Below are 6,000 nucleotides of genomic sequence, written 5' to 3' on the forward strand. Positions count from 1 at the left end.
ACAGTGCACACCTACTGGTACACGTCACAAAAAGAGTGTGGTAAATCCATGCCACAGATTACTGTGAAACATGCGAGAAGGTAATTGTCGTGTTCCGAGGCGAGAGGAAGGTCAAAGCCCGGAGCCGCAAACCAATAGTTGTGGGTCCTTTATCGAACCTTAAGCGTATCTGCCAGTCACGCGCATCTCGGACCCTCACACATGGCCCAGCCAGCTCACCGTCTCACATGCCGCCAGAATTCGTCTTCTTTATACGACGCCTCCCCCTTTCAGCCTCATCGTCCATAGCGTTCCGGTGGTCGTGAAATTCTCCCACTTCGTGTTATGATTGCTTGAGGATCGTTCTCCCAGTAACCGGCCGGCTGGCTGTCGCTGTCGGGAATCCCGGGCGGGAGATGGTGCCGTGTGCGTTGTATCGTTCCTTGGTCGGTTTCTACAAGGTAAGACCAAGGTGGTCCGGCCGCTCTCGCGTGAATCCACACTGCTGCGTGTGGGTGTAGCTCCCTGCCATTTCTTGTACGGTGGCACCTATTATAGTTAGACGCCTCTCTTGTCTTCCGTTTCCTGTATCATTGCCGATACCTCCTGGAGTGTTGCCAGAGAGGTACTGGGCGCCGTTGGAAGAGTGGAGCGTAACTTGTGCCCCATCAAAAGTTCGGCAGGGGAAAACCCTTTGGGCCCAGGGATGGTTCGGTAGGCCAGAAGAGCTTGTGCTGAATTCGAGGTTTTCTTTGCAGTCTGCACCGCTCTCTCCGCTTCTCCATTACTGTGGGGATAATACGGGCTTGAAGTAACCAGTTCGACTCCCCACTCTCTGGCGAATCACCGGAACTTGGTTGAGCCAAACTGGGGACCGTTGTCGGAGCGGATGACTTCTGGGCAACTGTGTCTAGCGAAGTTCTGGCTGAAAACCTTGATAATGTCCTCTGTGGTTGTTCGAGGTATTTCTTCAAGTTTGAAGAACTTCGAGTAGTAGTCGACGATGACAATATACTTCTTCCCCCTGAACTGGAAAAGGTCCGTTCCAATTTCCTGCCAGGGACGATCGGGTAGTGGAGTCTGAAGAAGGGGTTTTGTATGTGGTCGTCTATATTGCTGACAGCTAGGACGGCGACTCACATAGTCATGTATTTTCGTGCTTAAGCCAGGTCACCAGACGGAGTGTCTGGCTCTTGCCCGGCATCGGACAACACCCTGATGGCCGCTGTGCAATCGCTCCAAGACTTCTCCTTGCAGACTAGGCGGGATCACCAGCCGGTCGTTACGCATTGGTAATCCCTGCACAACCGAAAGGTCTGCGGCGAGACTCGCGAATTTGCTTAAGTTCGGAGGAAGTTTGTTCCTTGCCGGCCATTGTTTTTCGCAGTATTCCATAACCCTTGATGTGGTTGGGTCTTTTGAAAGCTCTGCCTTCAGTCTGGACAAAAATGAGGTAGAGGCTGGAAGGAGCTCCAATGTTAGCATTTCACACTCGTAAACCAACGTTTCACTGATCTCCACGGTGTGCCTTGAGTCTGTAGACTGGCGTGTGGTCGGTAGGGGTTTCCTGGAGAAGACATCCGCGGTGAACATCTCTTTGCCCGGTACGTGGGATATTGCAAAGTCATACTCAAAGATGCGCATCCTCAGACGCTGTAGCCTTGGTGTCATTTCGTCAAGACGTTTCGTTGTGAACAGTGGCACCAGAGGCTTGTGGTCTGTTTCGATGTGGAATCCCTTTCCTACCAAGTAGGTCCGGAAATGTTCACAGGCCCATACGATGGCCAAAGCCTCCTTTTCAACTTTGGGCGTATCTCTGCTCCATTTGTGCCGTGGCTCTCGATGCGTATACCACTGGGCGTCTTTTTCCGTTTTCCTCTTGGAGCAGAACCGCCCCCGGTGCAAACGAAGACGCATCTGCCGACAATGTAAGTTGTGCATCCGGTTTATAGAGTGTGAGCACAGGAGTCTTGCATAGGAGATCTTTGATGTTAAGGAATGCTTCTTCCTGAGACTCACTCCAGAGCCAGCTAGCATCCTCGTGTAGCAGATCTCGAAGCAGCTTAGTTTTCTCGGCTATGTCGGGAAGAAATTTCTCAAGGTGGTTGACCATCCCCAAGAATGATCGCAGGTCTGCCAAGCTTCCAGGTGCCGACATCTGGACGATCGCTTCCGTTTTCTTGGGGTCTGCCGCAATGCCCCTGCTGTCCAGAAGGTGGCCCAGAAACCTGATGCTCTTTCTGGAGAACTCACACTTTGAGGTGTTCAGGGTCACTCCGGAATCGTGGAGGCGGGGGAGTACCAACTCAAGATTTATGTTGTGTTCCCTTTTGTCACGACTGAAAACTAAGATGTCATCCATATGACATACTTGTCCTGGGATTCCCTCTAGGATCCTTAGCATCTCCCGCTGAAAGGCTTCGGGCGCTGTCGCAATGCCAAACAAGAGTCTTTTGAATTGAAACCGTCCCACTGGTGTGATAAAAGTCGTCAGTTCCTTTGACTTTGGGGCTAGTGGTGCTTGCCAGTAGTCGGCATTGGCATCTAGTTTGCTGAATACAGTCGCCCCGGCGAGTCTTGCCAAGCTCTCCTCTACGGTTGGCATGATAATCCGCTCCGGCACCAGTTGCGGGTTTAGCTGTGTATAGTCCACGCAGATACGAAGAGAACTGTCTTGCTTTTAAGCCACCACCATGGGTGCGCATGGTCGACTCTTTCAATAACGTCCATGTCTTGCATCCGTTGCAATTCCTGTTGAGTGCTGGGTAGCAGAGGTAGAGGTACCCGTCTCGGGTATGTGATTGCGAATGATCTCGCATCAGGGTGAAGCGCGATCTTGTACTCCACATTCATTTTCCCCAGTCCTTGGAAAAGCAAGGGGTACTTTTTACGGAGGTGGTCATACTCCGGCTTGCTTTCGGCTTTGACTTCGTTCAAGCTAGGTAGCACCTGAAGGGCTTCAATTGCAGGCCGCCCCAGCAATGGGTATTTTAGCTGGTCGGACACATAGATGATTTCTCTAGTAGTGCGCCCATTCCAGGTTACCGTCGCCGTGAACCTGCCTAGCGTGTTCAGCGGAGTGTGGCCTGCTCCATAAAGATCTGTCCCTGTTGTCTGCAAAGTTGCAAACGTTGTCGCGTCGCACATATTGGGAGGGATAGCTGTGACGTCCACCCCCGTGTTCACCTTGAATGTGATGTCTTGGTTGTTTACTTTGGCTGTAATGTACCAGGCTTCCCCTGGTACATTGCCCATTGCTTGAGTGTACCAACTCGCCGAGGAAGACTTCATTCAGTCCTTGTCTGTGCTCTTGTATACTGAAGTTTTCTCGAGTGTGTTTGGAAAAACAGACACTCTCAAAGTGGCCTAGCTTTTTGCAGGCGTTGCGCTTCTTGTCTTTTGCGGCACATTGAGACTTGGCGTGTTTCCGTGAACTGCCACACTATCGGCACGTCCATGGCGAATTATATTAGACAGGGCTTGGAGAGGCAACATGTTCGGACGTCGAAAGTCCTTGTTCTCGCTTTTTGTTTTCGGCTGTCTTCTGAGTTCTTCAAGAACGTCGCCGTTTGTCTTTGTGCTGCGTAGCTCAGTCTGTTGGCACTTCACCGTCTGATGATCAAGCTGCCGTAGTCGCGCGCTGCAGTGTAAGCTTAGCATCGAGCTGGAGTTTCTCACTTAGTTTCCTGTCCAGGAGTCCGACGACAATGTGGTCCGATATGAGCTCGTCCCGTAAAGGGCCGTAGTCACAGGTATCCGCCAATCTGTGCAATGCCGTGATTAGGGATGTCGCGAACCACCCTAGGTTCGATTTCGAAAGGTTTCGATATTTGCGAAGCGAACTGAGGTTCGATTTCGAAGAATTTCGATATTTTCGTACCGACCGAGGTTCGAATTCGAAAAATTCGCAACTTTTGACCACAGCGGAGTTTCGAATTCGAAAATTTCGAAGCTTTCACGGTTTCTAAAATTTCGAATTCAAATATTTCGAATATATTTTTACTTCAGGTTCGATAAATTCGAAGATTTCAAAATTCTTTGGAAAAAAAATTAGAAAACTTCGAACGCTTCGAATTTTTATACACATAAACTTCGAACAATTCAAAGATTTCGAATTTCTTTCTGCATAAAGTTCGAAAAGTTCGAAGGTTTCGATTCTCTTTTAACGCTAAATTAAAAAAAAAATAAAAAAAAAACTTCGAAGATTTTGAATTTCTTTTTAATCCAAGTTTTCAAAGTTCGAAGTCCGATTTTCAAGTTTTTCCACAGTTTCAGTTTCAAATAACGTATTCACGACTCACTGGTTTGCACAAAATCAAGTTTAGAAAAGTTAGGGTGCGATATCTAGATTCTGCGAAGTTGGTCAGGCAATTAAATGAGACGACGAGTGCCCTGGGCGTGCTAGAATATTTCCCAGTGCAGAATTGTGACCGCCAGCCGCCGGGGGGGTCTTTAACCTGATCACACGAACACACTGTTTTACGAGACTCATCCAGTTCGAAACGGCCAGGGGCGAGCAGGAGGTTGAGGCTCAGAAAAACCGTGAAGCGACCTGGCAAACTAGCTCGCCACCCCTTGCACGCTGGTAGTAATCCGATCCGGTGAAGTTTATAATTGTCCTGGAGGTTTATTTTCTGGGACGGAGGAATCGCCTCGCAAAAAGCACAAAAGCCGACACAACTCGAGGTCGAGGAGCGTTCTACCATACAAGTGGCGTCGGAAGAGGGAAAGCGGGGGGGGGGGGGGGCTTCAGTTTTCTTTTCTCCCTTGCAGGTATTTTGGACTGTTAAAAAAAACAATACGGGGAAAGAAGGCGTGGTCGAGCTTATTTTAATCTGAAATTCTTTATGCATATGTGTAGCTACTGTCGTTCTTGACTGCATAAAAGGTTGCGTAGATGGTCATTGTTAGAAACTCGTTGTCAGAAGGCACTACTCGTCACATGCTTAGTGGTTCGGAAGTTCAAAGCTGTCTTTTCGACCTAAATACCTGTGCCGATAGTAAAAAAAAAAAAAAAGAATAAATGCGGGATTAAAAAGCAGGAGAAAAAAAAACTATCAAGAATTCGTCGGAAGTGTTCTATTCTTGCATATTCAGAGGTTCAGAACTTCGAAACAAGTTTCTTTTACCAAAATGTGTACAGGCTAAAAGAAACACGTCCCAGGAACGTGAAGCGAAAAAAAAAAAAAGTTTTCTTTTAATGACGTGCTGAACTTAAACACTATTAGATATGTTCTGTCTGTGGTGTTAATTTAAATGCGATACCTCAAACAACTTAGAGGAAAATAAATATCAAGTTTAGGTCATAATTGCATGCAGATACATGTTTGGACATTTCTTCGGAACTCACGTTGAATAACAATCATCACATCTTAAGTCGACACTTACCTAGGATATACATAGATCATTCTTAAAAAAGTATACCATAAATAGCTCCGGCTGCAGCGTGCTTCAAATCTGGCACAATCGTCAAAAACCCGTCGTCCTTCCTCGCCCCTTCGGGGATTTATTTCTTTAAACCTAAGCATGCCAGAACATTGAAATAAACGACATTGTATTTCGTAAGGAACGCAGCACCGCGTGTAAAAGTTCGAGAAAAAAAAATTACGAATGTACCCCACTACTTGAAATCAAATGAAACCGTCCGCCGGTCTTTCGAAGTTCGACGAACGTCGAACTTTTGCCCTAAAAGTTCGAAGTTCGTCGAACTTCGGACGTTTCAGAATTCGAAAGTTCGAAACTTTTCGAATTCTCTTGATGAATAGGTTCGAAAATTCGAAATTAATCGAATTTTTTGGTCAGTCAAGTTCGAAAGTTCGACAAGCATCGAACCTTGCAGCGCAATAAGTTCGAAAGTTCGAAAAAGATCGAATTTTTTAACGTAATAAGTTCGACGGTTCGAAAAGCGTCGAAGTTCTTAGCTTAACAAGTTCGAAAATTCGACCTCCGTCGAATTTTACGATATAGACAATTCGAAAAATCGAAATCTTTCTAACCTTTCGAACCGCTTGATTCGATCAT

The sequence above is a fragment of the Ixodes scapularis genome, unplaced genomic scaffold (genome assembly GCF_016920785.2).
Source record: "Ixodes scapularis isolate PalLabHiFi unplaced genomic scaffold, ASM1692078v2 ptg000854l_1__unscaffolded, whole genome shotgun sequence".
In the NCBI taxonomy this organism is placed as follows: Eukaryota; Metazoa; Arthropoda; class Arachnida; order Ixodida; family Ixodidae; genus Ixodes; species Ixodes scapularis.